This window comes from Myotis yumanensis, unplaced genomic scaffold, assembly GCF_028538775.1.
Source record: "Myotis yumanensis isolate MYYU_CA2020_CCGP unplaced genomic scaffold, mMyoYum1.0.hap1 SCAF_7, whole genome shotgun sequence".
Lineage (NCBI taxonomy): Eukaryota > Metazoa > Chordata > Mammalia > Chiroptera > Vespertilionidae > Myotis > Myotis yumanensis.
In genome coordinates, this window is record NW_027223758.1 from 23,989,357 (window position 1) to 24,004,333 (window position 14,977).

Sequence of the window (14,977 nt, forward strand, 5' to 3'; positions counted from 1 at the left end):
AATAATAAAAGCATAATATGCAAATCGAACGAACTATTGAACAGCGGAACGACCATCCGGACGACCATGCTATGACACCCACTGGTGCCAGGCCAGCCAAGGTGGGTGTGATGCGATTGGTCAGGGGCCAAAACCATTGCCCCATGATTGCCCCACAGCGGGAGGCCCAGGCCACCAGCCAGCGGGGTGATCAATCGTGGGGGCTCAGCGATTGCCCCAAAGAGGGAGGCCCAGGCCACCCTCTGAAGGGCAATTGATCAGGGGCGGGGAGGGGGGGCCTCCATGGAACTGGGGAACCTGGGGTGTGTGGCGGTGGAAGCCGGCAGTGCCAGGCCAAGGCGGGTGCAGGCAGGGGGTGGGGCCGTGACGCAGCCATGGCTGCAATGGCCCCAGAAGCTGGGGCTGTGAAGGCCTCCCCTTGCATGAATTTTGTACATCGGGCCTCTAGTATATTAATAAATTAACAGTTTCAGGACATGCCTTTGGAAATGCTGCTTAGGGCTTATAGTGCTTCTGATTCCTTCATCATTTTAAGACTCTTAGAATGATTTTTCAGCCCTGTACAATAAAGCATGTGAGATGGGAACTTGCCTTCATGGCTTCTGCATTGGAAAAAGTCGCATCTGGTTGCCATGGTGCTTCCTCCAGCTGATGACAGATTCACTTCCTTCAGCTGCAGGTGTGAGGCCTCTGAACCTAATGTTATTTCAGTTCTTGGAATCTGTGAAGGCATCTTGGCTCAAGATAAAGAATTGGATAAAGATTATATATATATATACTAGAGGCCCAGTGCACAAAAATTTGTGCACTCGGGGGGCAGGGGGAGGGGGGTCCCCCAGCCCGGCCTGTGCCCTCTCGCAGTCTGGGACCCCTCGGGAGATAACGACCTGCTGGCTTAGGCCTGCTCCCGGGTGGCAGAGGGCAGGCCCAATCCCTAAGTGCAGCCCCTGGTCAGGCTCAGAGCAGGGCCGATTGGGGAGTTGGGGCGCCACCCCGTCATGCACAGAGGAAGTGATAGTATCTCCCAATGAAGCTGGGAGTCATTGGATCCATTTATTCTCTTTCATTACTTCTATATCTATAATACATAAACATTTAAGGAAGGTGATGATAAATGGTTTACTGTTATTGTAGTGATACGGTTGTACTGAACTATTGTAGTCAAAGGAGCTAATGAAGAAATGCTTTGTAAAGTGATATGCCTCAAATCTCTTGACAGCAGTTCCATCACACTTTGGGGCAGCAATGTAAACTTAAAAATAAATAATAATGCCTGTCTCTGTCTGACTTGTTTTACTTAGCATGATACCCTCTAGGTTCATCCATGCTGTTACAAATGGTAAGATTTCATTCTTTTTTTATGACCAAGTAATATTCTACTATATATATGTACAACTTTTTAATCCACCCATCTATTGATAGACACTCAGATTGCTTTCATATCTTGGATATTGTAAATAATACTGCAGTAAACACAGGGGTACATATATTATAGGAAGCAAAATCAACAAACAAACAAAATAGAGATAGACTCATAGATGCAAAGAACACATTGGAGGCTGCCAGAAGGAAATGGGGTTGTCGGGTTGGATGAAAAAGATAAAGGGAAAAGAACTACAAATTGGTAGTCAAAAAACAGTCACAGAGATGGAAGTACAGCATTGGGAACATCCTATCTAATAAAAGAGAAACATGGTAATTAGCCATACTTCCGCTACCCTTCCCATTGGCTAATCAGGGCGATATGCAAATTAACTGCCAGCCAAGATGGCAGCCGGCAGCCAGGCAGCTTGAAGCGAACAGAAGGCTTGCTTGCTTCAGTGACGGAGGAAGCCAACGTTCCCCGCCTGTGGCTGCCGACCTCTGAGCTAGCAGTTTGAAACATTGTTACAAATATAGAAGCTAAACAAAACCCCAGAAACCTACTTTCAGCCAGCTGGGATCTCAGAGCTGGAGTTGAAACAGTGTTTCGATTATAGAACCCAAACAAACCAGATACCTGCTTTCAGCAGCCGAGGCCTCAGAGCTGGAGCCAAGCCTCAGAGCTAAAGTTGGACCAGAATAAAAAAAAAAAAAGAAAAAAAGGAGTGGTTGGGAGCTTCAGTCACCCGCCAGCCTGAAAACAGCCCTCAGCCCCTCACCCAGTCTGGCCAGGCCCCCAGTGGGGACACTCCATGCTGAAGGGGGTGTGACCAGCTGAAAACAGCCATCAGCCCTCACCCAGGCTGGCCAGGCACCCCAGTGGGGACCCCCACCCTGGTCCAGGACACCTTTCAGGGCAAACCAGCTGGCCCCCACCCGTGCACCAGGCCTCTATCCTATATAGTAAAAGGGTAATATGCCTCCCAGCACCAGGATCAGCAGAGCCCCTGGCACCAGGATCAGCATGAGAGGGGGCTGTGCCCAAACCCCCTGATCGCCCTGTGGCTCTGTGTGTGACAGGGGGCGGGGCCACAACCTCCCTATCCACCCTGCTATGTTCGTGACAGGGGAAGGCGCCCCAACCCCCTGATCAGCCCTGCTCTGTGCCTGATAGGGGGGAACTCCCCAACCCCCTGATCGCCCTGCAGCTTTGTGTGTGACAGGGTGTGGCACCCCAACCCCTCCCCCCCCCCCATGGGCCCTGCTCTGTGTGTGATGGGGTAGAGCCATAACCTCCCCATTGGCCCTGCCCTGAGTGTGACAGGGGGTGGTGCCCCAACTCCCCTATCGGCCCTGCTCTGTGAGTGGAGGAGGGAGCTCCTTAACCCCCTGATGGGCCCTGCTCTGTGCATGACAGGGTATAGAGCCCCAACACCCCTGATGGGCCCTGCTCTGTGCGTGACAGGGGGTGGCGCCGCAACCTCCCCATCCACCCTGCCTTGAGTGTGACAGGGGGTGGCGCCCCAACTCCCCAATCAGCCCTGCTCTGAGCCCAACCAGGGGCTGCACCTAGGGATTGGGCCTGCCCTCTGCCACCCAGGAGCAGGCCTAAGCCAGCAGGTCGTTATCTCCTGAGGGGTCCCAGACTGCGAGAGGGCACAGGCCGGGCTGAGGGACCCCCCCCCCACCTCCTGAGTGCACAGATTTTTGTGCACCGGGCCTCTAGTAGTTAATAATATTGTAGTAACTGTGTACAGTTCCAGGTGGGTACTTGAACTATCAAGGGACCACTTTGTAAAGTATATGATTGTTTAACCATTATATTGTATACCAAAATAATATTAATGTAAACTATAATTAAAAAATAAAATTTAAACAAATAAAACTGGCCGAAACCGGTTTGGCTCAGTGGATAGAGCTTCGGCCTGCGGACTGAAAGGTCCCAGGTTCAATTCCAGTCAAGGGCATGTACCTGGGTTGCAGGCACATCCCCAGTGGGAGATGTGCAGGAGGCAGCTGGTCGATGTTTCTCTCTCATCGATGTTTCTAATTCTCTATCTCTCTCTCCCTTCCTCTCTGTAAAAAATCAATAAAATATGTTGGAAAAAAAAAGAGTAAGATAATTAAAAAAATAAAAATAAAAAAATAAAAATAAATAAAACTGGGGAGATACATCTCTGATTCCAACATGAATGTTTTAATGGAGATTGATATAACCTATTCAGATGAGGTATTTTTATATGTCAAAAACCTGAGCATGATATTTCAAGCAATATCACATTCATGCTATTTCAATCATTTATTCTTACCACTATCTATGGTTGACTGGGGGCCAGTGGACCTAGGATGGGTTCAGTTGGCAGTTTTGCTTTGAGCTAAAGATCTTGGCATAACTTAGCTTCTTTGTCAGGGTTGGCCTCTGGCCTGCTCTGTGAGTCCAGAGCTGAGTGACAACATTGCCTGGGCCACCATGGTCAGCAAACCATGGCTCGCGAGCCACATGTGACTCTTTGGCCCCTTCAGGGTGGCTCTTCCACAAAATACCACGTGTGGGAGCGCACGTACAGTGCGATTGAAACTTCGTGGCCCATGTGCAGAAGTCGGTATTTTGTGTAAGAGCCAGTATTTCGTGGAAGAGTCACCCTGAAGGGGCCAAAGAGCCTCATGTGGCTCGTGAGCCATGGTTTGCCGAGCAGCAGTTTGCCGACCACTGGCCTGGGGGAAATTTGTCAAGGCGCTGATAGAAGTGCTAGAAATCAAGCAGAGTACCTTAAGACCTAGACTCAGAATTGTGACGTTATTTCTAACCACATTCCATTGGTTAACAAAGTCACATGGCTAACCTGCCCCAAATCAAGAGTGGAGAAATATACACTCCATCATTTATGAGGTTTCATAAAAGATGTGGGTATAGGGAAGAATGAAGAATTAGAGGGAAAAATTCAATATAAATCAGTGTATAAATATGCCCATAAAAAGTCCTACCTAGTAGTGGTATATATTTACATGTATGTATAAATACATACCTCCCAAAAGGTACATATCAGCATTTAAGACCATCTAGACAAGATAACCTGATCTCCTTCAGAATTGAGTTTCAAGGGTGAGCAACACTGTAAGACTAAATTATGATGGATTTCATGTAATTATTTCTAACTGTGGGTGCCATTGTTAAGACCTTTTTTTGAAGAGTTGGTACATGCCTTGTTCTTCTACTTAAGAATTTTACTAACTAGCTATTCATATATTAAACAATTTTGTATATACTTTAGGAGACAGGTCTTCACAACACTGAATATTCTTTTACAAAATGTATTTCCTTTCCTTTATTCCTGCCATTCAAAAGGAGGCCTCACATATATGGTAAGGCTCTGTATGAGTTAGCAGATAACAGTCTTTGGAAACATTTGGCAGGGGCGCTTTGGTTTCATTTTAGTGGACTTTCCCTGGTATGGGCTACCAGGTTGGGGTCTGGAGCTCTTGCTAGCATTCTAGAAGATTTGTGGTTTGTTTTCCTCACTCTGAAAAACTGGGCTGTTATTTCTGCTCACTATCAGGGTCTGTGGATGAGCCACATGTTCCAAAAATCTCAGAGGAATCCTCCCATGGATGATGGTGACAGAAGAGACTTGACAGCCCTCACATCTGCATTTTTGCTTACTTCATGTCTCATTTCATGCTGAGCACTCACCTGTGGAGGCTTGTTTCAGGGCCAGGTGTCAGTCATTTATGCTCAACAGTGAGTCATTTATTTACTGTATATTAACTTCTAAGGTTTCTTAAGAAATTATGAAATGTAAAACTTTACCTGCAGCAGTTAGAAGTAACTGAACATGGTGGATTTAAAATATATAATAGGGATAGGCAGTACAGTTGACATATATGATATATATAAATACGTTTATAAATGTAATATACAATATACAATTATCTACACTAATAAAAGACAAAGATGCTAATTGACTGTACCTTCGCTATGCCCATCAGCCAATCAGAAGAGTATGCAAATTAACCCAACAAAGATGGCCGTTAAATTTGCACACTGCAGGTGGGGCGGGGCCTGCCATGTGTGACCCAGGGTGGTGGGGCGGCAGGGCGGGCAGCAGCACGATCCGCCGCCCCACCCCAGCAACCCAGTGCGGGATTCAGGCCTGTCGTGTGCGACCCGGAGCGGCAGGGCAGGCACCGCAGGATTGGGCCTGCCATCTGCCACCCAGGGAGCGGGCCTAAGCCAGCAGGTGGTTATCTCCCAAGGGGTCCCAGACTGTGAGAGGGCACAGGTCGGGCTGAGGGACACCACCCCCGCCCCGTGCCAATGCACAAATTTTTGTGCACCGGGCCTCTAGTATTACATATAAATATATAATTTATAAAATGTAAATAAAAATGCAATATGTAAATATATTTTTACAAAAACACATACAAACAAAAAGCTACTAATTTAACCAGTCATGTTGCCTATGGGGATGAATGGAATGAAGATGGAGAATGGAGATAAAATGAGAAATACTAGTAATTAATTAGGGAGGTGGGACAATGATAATAATATGCTTGGAAATGAAAAGTATGATTAACTCCATCCTCTGCAGCTGAGTTCAAAAGCAAAAAAGAAGAGAGGAGGGAAGGAAGATAGGCAGAAAAGGAAGAGCAAATTGTGCATACCTGTTGCAACATTTTTAGGTGGTGGCCTGGCAGGAGGGAAAGTACTGTTTTGGGGTTGCCTGGTTGATGGGTCCAAAGGACCCAAATAATTCCAGCACATAGTAAGCACTCAATAAGTACTTGTTGAATTGAACTGCATTGAACAAAATTGCTTGAGAAGGCTGGTTTCCCTGAATCCTGAATCCACATCTTCTACGTTGACCTCATTCTTTCTGTGAAGAATGGTCAGGAAATGTTAGAAAGGACCATGAAGTCTTTTGATTTAACTGCGTCCAGTAGAAAACATGTGCCAGTTTTGTTTGGGGAGAACCCATTCCTCTTGATTTATGGTGATGGCTCTCACATTTACTTGGGGTGGGGGGGTACCTTACCCAACTCTTATTCTATTCTAGAGGTCTGGTGCATGAAATTTGTGCACTTGGGGGGGGGTCTCTCAGCCTGGCATGCACCCTCTCACAGTCTGGAAGCCCTCAGGGGATGTCCAACTGCTGGCTTAGTTGAACATACTTAGTGCTGCTGTGGAGGTGAGAGAGGCTCCCACCACAGCTGCTGTGTTCACCAGCTGTGAGCCTGGCTTCTAGCTGAGTGGTGCTCCCCCTATGGGAGTGCACTGACCACCAGGAGGCAGCTCCTGCATTGAGTGTCTGCCCCCTGGTGGTCAGTGCGCGTCATAGTGAACGGTCATTCCGCTGTTCTGTTGATTTGCATATTAGCCTTTTATTATATAGGATAATTTGGATGAGGTTGAATTTTTCTTACTCAGTCATCTCTGGGGATGAACTCATGACCCACCATAGAAGTGGGCATTTTTTGTTTAGAGATGGATGTATGACCCAATTTGGGACAATGTGGACTCAATTCAAGAACTCTTTTGGGGAAAATATTTGAGGAAAAAAAAGTGGGTTTTTATGGACATTTCTATAGTACATATAAGGTTTGGGAACTCAGAGCCACCATACATAAAAAAAGTTTGAAAATTAGCCATCACAGAGGAAAACAGAGTTTTATAGATAAAGAGGGAGGTAGTGTAAAGGGAAGGAGGGGTATCTATCTATCTATCTATCTATCTATCTATCACACATCACAGAGTGATTACATTCCCTCAACTACAGTCAGTTCTATTATCAGAAAGTGTTGGCTCTTCTATTAGACATTCCTTCATTCATCCATCCATTGAATAAACATTTACAAAGCACATCTTATATAGAGTAATATCAATAAGCCACATGATACAATAAATATCAATAGAAGATAGGGTGGGTTTTGGCTTTTCTTATTTCTTTGAATAAATAGTAAGATGGTAATGTGACTTTTTTTTTTTAATATATTTTATTGATTTTTTACAGAGAGGAAAGGAGAGAGATAGAGAGTTAGAAACATCGATGAGAGAGAAACATCGACCAGCTGCCTCCTGCACACTCCCCACTGGGGATGCGCCCGCAACCAAGGTACATGCCCTTGACCGGAATCGAACCCGGGACCTTTCAGTCCGCAGGCCGGCGCTCTATCCACTGAGCCAAACCGGTTTCGGCGGTAATGTGACTTTTGAATTGGGAAGAACCTGTTTGGGTCTTTGATGACTGAATATAAATGGCATGGCAGGGACTCACCTAATGTGTCCTGGGGACATGGGTTTGGTGTGACTCTTAGTATTGCCTGGTATAGTGTTATTTGGGCTGGAGAATGGAGCTTACCTTTAATCCTGTAGTCACCTAGCATTTGATTCTAAAACACTTTTAACTTGTAGAATAATATTCCAGAGCTTAGTGGGAAGGTTCAAAAATGTCTCTTCATCAATTTCGGAAATAAGCCAGGTGGGAGATGTATCTGCAGCAAACTGTTGGAAACAGTTCCTGAGGAGGCTGTCACAGAAGTGCACAGAGCTAGGCACTCCATAAATCTAGGACTTTTCTAATGGGAATTTTGGCTATATATGGTTTTGTCCTTTCATCATAAGTTTTGAATAATTCTGCTTAGTTTAAAAAGCCAGGAAGATGGGACCTGCTACATTAGAGAGTATGTCTAATCCCTCACGGTAACCCTAGATGATTCTGTTAACTGCTTTGGACTTATTTGTCGATAAGTTAAATGAGATTACTGAATAAACGAATCATGAATATTCCTCTTAGATTTACAAAACTATACATGTATGCTGTTTATGTGAACCCCACAACCACTCTGCCATTCTAGAAGGGTGGGCATCAGTGGCTTCGTTTTACACATGAGAATGCCGAGGTCATAGCCAAGGTGAGATTTATGACTAGAATCTTATAGAGAACTGCTAAAAAGTCTTCTACAGATTGCATCCAACTCTTCCGCAGGTTTCAACAGCATGTTGCTGTATGGAGCTAATGGCTCCCAAAGAGGCTTTGATCATAGCAAGATATTTAGTCAAGTTACCACCAGCTCAGGGGAATTAGTTCCCTTCTGATGGGCTTTCCAGATGCATGGGCTCTTTCAAGTGTGTGTAAGAGAACGAAACAAAGCTGTTTGGCCTGGTCATTATACAGTTACCATTACAGAGAGAGGAAAGCGTACAAAAACCACAGTGTATAAGACCTTGACCTCCGTAGGTCCTGGTTTCCTTATCTGTAAAATGAGAGGGTCAGCCTAGATGACGCCCAAGGTCCCTTCCTGTTCTGAAGCTCTGTGATCTTTTACCCTAATAAGATCAACATTTAAGTCATAAATAACAGTAAATATATTAGATTTTCTTTTCTTTTTTACCCAAATTCAAGTCAAATATTGATAAGGATAAAGAGAGTCATTGCTTACTAGTTCATTTTTCTTCTCTGTTCTAATCTTTTAATTAAACATCTATCTATTAAGTGTCTATTCTGTGGAAGCCACTAAGACCATATATAATTTTCTCCAAGTACTTCAATATGAAATGTGGGCACTCCAGGACTAGTAAACCATATCATTTAGGCTTCTTCTAAGGCTCACTAGAGCTAGATTTGGGGGTTCCTAGGCATAAAATAAGCCTGACAAAGGCATCTCTGGAAAGGTCCCCTCAATAGAAAGGATGGTATGCTCTTTTGAACTGTGAGGTAAGTGCTCTTGGTCCACCATCAAATCCTCTTTACCAAACCAGTGCACCTATCCTCCAGCTTCTGTGAGTGTTGACTGCTAGGTGCTCATGCCTGTTACCCATCTCTTTCCTGAAGGTTTGCTCTTGACTAAAAGTGCCAACTTTCACAGAAGTTTATTTCTTCAAACTGAGGCATCCTGCAGTTAATATATAATGATGGGGATAAACAAAGAGCTTCTTGTCTCCGGGTGAGACCAACTCTGGTACATTCCATGCTCCAGGGATCCCCATGGGATCAGATGGAGGCTAGAGAGCAAGACCACATCCTAGTTGCTTCTTCTGCCCCCACTGCTACTCTCATTCCTTCTCCTCAGAAAACTCTCTCAATGAATCACAAACACTCAAATTCCCATCTTAAGCTCTGCTTCCAGGGAACTTTACCTCAGACCCCAGAGCCACATTGCTCTTCCCTATGATTTGCACATTGCTTCCTGAGACTATTTCCGGGATTTAACAAGTCTTCATAACTATTCAATTTTCTATACATTCAGGAGGCTTCATGGAGTATAGGGAGGCAGCCACCCACTGACTCAAGAACATGAGGGCACCTTGGGAAGTGTTCTAGACCTACATGGAAATTCACCTCAGGATACAGTCTGAGGAAATAGGACTTGGACACTCTGAAGACCTCAGAGTTCCAGAGCTCTTCCTTAAGGCCAGAAGACTCTGATCTGGCCCTTCACTCTGGTCCCCCATTAAACAAAATCATAACTGGAGATGACATCCAGAGGGTAGGAGTCTCTGGTGGTAGAGTGAGGGGCCACAAAGCCAGGATATCTAGCTGGGGAATGTACTGGTGGCGGAAATCAAGTCTGAGTCCTTCATCTTCTTTCCCCAAAAACACTATCTCTGGCAGTAGTGGCTGTGGCAGGATGGAAAGCAGAAAGAGCCTTTGACAGAGACAGGTTTTTGTATCCAAAAGCCAAAGCATCAGAGAAAAGAGAGGATTCCTGAGAATAGAGCAGAAGCAAATGCTGAAAGAGGCTGGGAAGAAAGGGACAAAGGCAAAGATGTTGTCCTGTGGGAAATGTAATAGGCAGTTGTTGTAAGGAGGTAGCAAAGCTGGAGAGAGGGAAACAAAAGTGGAGACTGGATTTGGGGGCTGCAAAAGCTTAGATGGTGACCCCTGAGAGACATTCTGTTTGGGCTGATGAATGAAGACCAGCTGACATTCTCTTTCTTGTAGAGCCTGAAAACGCCTTAAAGCAAGGACTGTGGAGCTGACAGCCTGGGTTCATTTATTAGCATGAAGACTTATTATCTGGGTGACCTTAGGGAGGTCAGTTTTGACATCGCTTCACCTGTCTCCTCAAGTACAGAATGGAGATAATGGTTCCTACCTTCTAGGGTGCTCAGGGTCAATTGCTTTGTCTACACAAAGTGTATACAAATGTATGTGAATTAAAGGGGTTTGCATTGTTTAAGATCTCAGAATTCTGGTACTTCCCTAGGCAGGGAAGTTTTTTTCCCAGCACAGAAAAGGAAGGTTTTGGAGACAAGAATTTATTTAATTAATTAATGTATTTACTTATTTGGAGACAGATTTTAAACAGAGTTAAATAAACTTTATGAGTGAGTCAATTCATACCTACCACAACAATTTTCTACCAAAGTTACAGTCATATAAACTCATGGAGTTTTTATTCTCTAACTCACTACCTTTTATACATTGTCTTTGAGCCTGGAAAATGGTTGGGAAAAAAGAGAAGGGAGAGCAAGTGCCTCAGCTTCTCAATAAAAAGTCATGCGTCAAATTATTCTAAAATAATGCTGTTTGTTGCCCAGCAAGGAAGCTGTTTACTACAAGGAAGTGACAAAGGCAAGAGTGGGAAGCAGGAAACTGAAAGAGGAAATGGTTTATGAGCCCCCAGAAAACATACGGATGGAAGTTGATGAAAAGTGTTAGGAGAGAAGGATGCCCTGTGTAATTCTTTTTCCAAAAGTTAAAGCATATCATTTGGTCAGTACTTACTTATCTCTGCTGTTTCACATTTTTAATGTGATTTTGCAAAAATTAAAAGGGGCAAATCTAACCACTTTAGAATCCTCAAAACACTACTGTTAGTCAACAAGTAAATGACTCATGAGAATTCTGCAAAGGATAAAATCAACAGAAACTCTGAGCAACATGCAAGGAAAGAAAACTCTAAGGAATTATTAGAGATTTTACAAGCCAAGGCTAGGCTCCTTTTTTAGTTTTTCTTTTTCCTTTTGCATGATCACAAGCTTGTCCGGAGCAGGGAGCAAGACTCAAGTTCACACATACATTTGTTTAGTTAGCAAGACATTCCTATTTTTATAGCTCAAAGTTCTTAACTTCCTTGTTAGCAAATGTTAACAAGGTTTAAAATGCATAAAGTGAGCTGTGGCACGTAAAAAATTTAGGCCTATTCTGGCTCCTTCTTTTTTTATACCTGCATTCATTGAAAACGTCCTACTGACAGGCAGAATGCCTGGGCAACTTTATAGATAGTATTCCCACCTCAGGGCCACAAGGTCACAGATTTGTTCCTGATTCTATTTAAAAAACACTCAACAATGGTAAGTTTGTGTGTGCTTTTATGAGAGGGAGCTGTTTTATGTGATCCAAGATCTTAAAGATACTCCAAGGAATCTTGCATGTATGCTGGGTTGTGAATTGGGAAGGCTGCTGTGGTGCTTGCTGTGAAATTGGGGAGCTTCACTGAATCACAAGCAAAGACTGACTGTGATAACTTTCAGACATTGTGTCTATGCAAGGCCAAAAGCACTTTGTTTTCATCATGGTAATCAAAGCCCTTGAACAGCATTTCAACCTGCCATTCCAGCATCATTTGGCCAGAGGTCATAAAATGAAACAAGGCAGAGGGGAAAAAAGGGAACAGAAAAAAGCAGACCCCATTCAAATCTCACAGACATTTGATCACTATTTAGACACTGCAGGCATAAATATGGCTTCTGAGAAGTCGCTCTCAAAAGGCCCGAAAGGCCTTCTAAGTATGGAAGTGAAATAAGCTATCAACACCATAATGAGCAAACACAGGGGCACTCCCAACAGTGTTTAGGAAATAGCCCAGTTGGGTGGTTATCATGATTTTCTGAGGCCTATTGACAAAAGAACAAAAACAATCCAAGTCTGATTCCTGTGTTTAGTTACTGTGTGATCTTAGAAAATAGATCCTTTCTGAATCTCTGGGTTGTCCCTTCTAAAATGAGGAAAAGGGTAAAGGTTTCTTACAAGTCAAAAAATTTTCAATTAAAAAAACTTCAAATGGAATGGCTATCTTAAAATGGGGCAGTTATCCATCTTTCTGAGTAAATACTCGCATACTAGTGCCTCTCTCACCGCAGGCTGCCACATGAAATCTGTGATGTGGATGGTCCTCTGGAATGTGCACCGTGGTGGCCCTGCTCCCACCTCTGACCTAAAATCACAGGTTTCCCATCCCAGTGGAAGCCTCTAGTACCCATGATTTGTGAAATCTAGGGATAGTTCATACATATACAAACATATACACACGGTTTTACAACTTCCTTTTTATACATATTATATTCTGGATTATAATGTGTGTGTGTGTGTTTGTGCGTATGCGCGCACTCGCTCACGTGGCTAAGAAGCCAATAACCTTCAATCTATTTATTTTTCAAGTTGCCCCATCAGCCAAATCCCACCCCTCTATGGAAAGCCACCATCTAACGCAATTTCTAGTTCTATACCTCTTCCCCACAACGCACATGTAAATTGTCAGCTTTCCTTCCTCTAAAATTCTGTTTTTCAAACATGCCTATATATAATCACCACAAATAATTATTAGCTCATTCTGCCAAATCACCACAAAGCCAAATCCTTGTGGTAAATATTGTACTCCCTGTGGCATGGTAACAGCAAATGGTCCCCAATGTTAGCTCTGAGCCTGTTTCCAGCTCTCCAGCATGATTCCAATACTACAGGCATATATATTAAGGGAGAACAATGAGCCAGACTGAGAAAGTCTCATCCAGAGAGACCAGAGGAAAGGTAAATGACTGAAACATGTCAGGAACAGGGTTTACTTTTAAACTGTTTTATATGGAATGCTCTAGACTAAATTACAGAGCTTTTGTGTAATTAAGAGAAGCAGTTAATAGTAACTATTCCTCCCAGCTCTTTAAAGTTCTACAGCATTTTATTTTCCTCTAAGTTATCTCATTTGATCCTTTGAGATGAGCAGATTATGATGATTCCCATTTTATAGGTGAGGAAACTGAGGCTCCCAATGATCAAGTGACTTGCTCTACATCTCAGAGCTATACTATGTCAGAATTTGTGTTAAAATTCAGTTCTGATTAGCCTGGCCAGTGTTGCTCAGTGGTTGAGCATTAAACCATGAACCAGAAGGTCATGGTTTGATTCCTGGTTAGGGCACATGCCCAATTTGCAGGCTTGATCCCTATTAGGAGGCGTGCAGGAGACAGCTGATCAACGATTCTCTCTCATCATTGATGTTTCTATCTCTCTCTTCCTTTCCCTTCCTCTCTGAAGTCAATAAATATATATTTTAAAACAACAGTTCTGATTATACTGCCATAACAATTTTGCCTTATCAAAGGAATTTGAACAATTCAATCATATTACTAGGGCAAATATTCTTAACTGGGGAAAAGAAGGGAAAGAAAGGCATATTAGAATCATCTAAAGAATTGCTTGAAACACAGATGCTTGTCTCCATCTTCCTTTCCCTGGAAAATATGTCTCAGGATGAGGGTAGTTAAATAATTTTGAAAACATTTCTCAGATAAATTTTAATACACTGCCTGGTTGAAAAGTACAGTGTCAGGTTTTTCTCTTCTGAAAGGAAGGCATCTGCTTCCCAGATTTTGCTTTGTATGGTACTCTTTGGAATAATATATTCATTATACATACTATATGATGGACAATAAATTTTATTCAAGTCTGCCATGAAAGTGAAGAGAGTGACAGTATAAATGGAGAAATAGACAATGCCAACTTTTGGGTGACTCATGTGAAAAGGTCATAGGTTTAGGCTATAAATAAGCATGTAAAAGATTGTGTGTGCAGTATCCATATCTAAAACTACTGAACAGAGAGATCATGTGTGGATTTATTCTTCACTAGTTCACTTTTTACTTTTCTAGGTGATGGCATTCTGTATCCTACTGTCATTTCAAACTCCTGGAGAAAAGGCTTTCCTTGTATTCCTTCCCTTTGCAATGTGACTTTGCAGCTCCTCCCATCATGAGGTAGAGTGGTTGCCCTCTCCTTAAATCTGAACTGGCCATTATGACTTCCTTTATCAGATAGCGTGCAGAAGAAGCATTGTTGTGCCAGCTTTGAGGCTAGACTTAAAGAAGATCTTGCATTTCCACTCTTGTGAACAATCCAAGATAGTCTACTGAAATGTGGAAGACCACATGGAGGCAAGGAGGCATACCTGGTGGGACTACCCTAAAGCAACCAGCTCCTAGCTCCTCTGGCTGACCAGAACCATGAGAGAGTGAGCCCAGATTCAGAAGATAAAGATACCAACCCTATCTCTTAATACAAAGTCACAAAGTTGGAAAGTTACATTGCAAAGGAGCAAAGATACAGGGAGGGTTGGGTTGCGCTTATTTTGTACAATCTACCACATGGGGCTACTATGCATATTAAACAACAAAACACATGTAAAGCATTTACAGCATGGTCTGGCACTGAATAAATGCTCAATAAATATGAACTATTATTACTGTTTCTAAAATGCATGCCATAATATGTAGATGACCTAATTAATATCACCATGCCCCTTACTCTTAGGAACTGATATTGATAATTCTCATAAATCCATGGTTCAATCTAGCAGCTCACACAGGAACTCAAGTGAGGAAAAATGCAGTCAAACCACA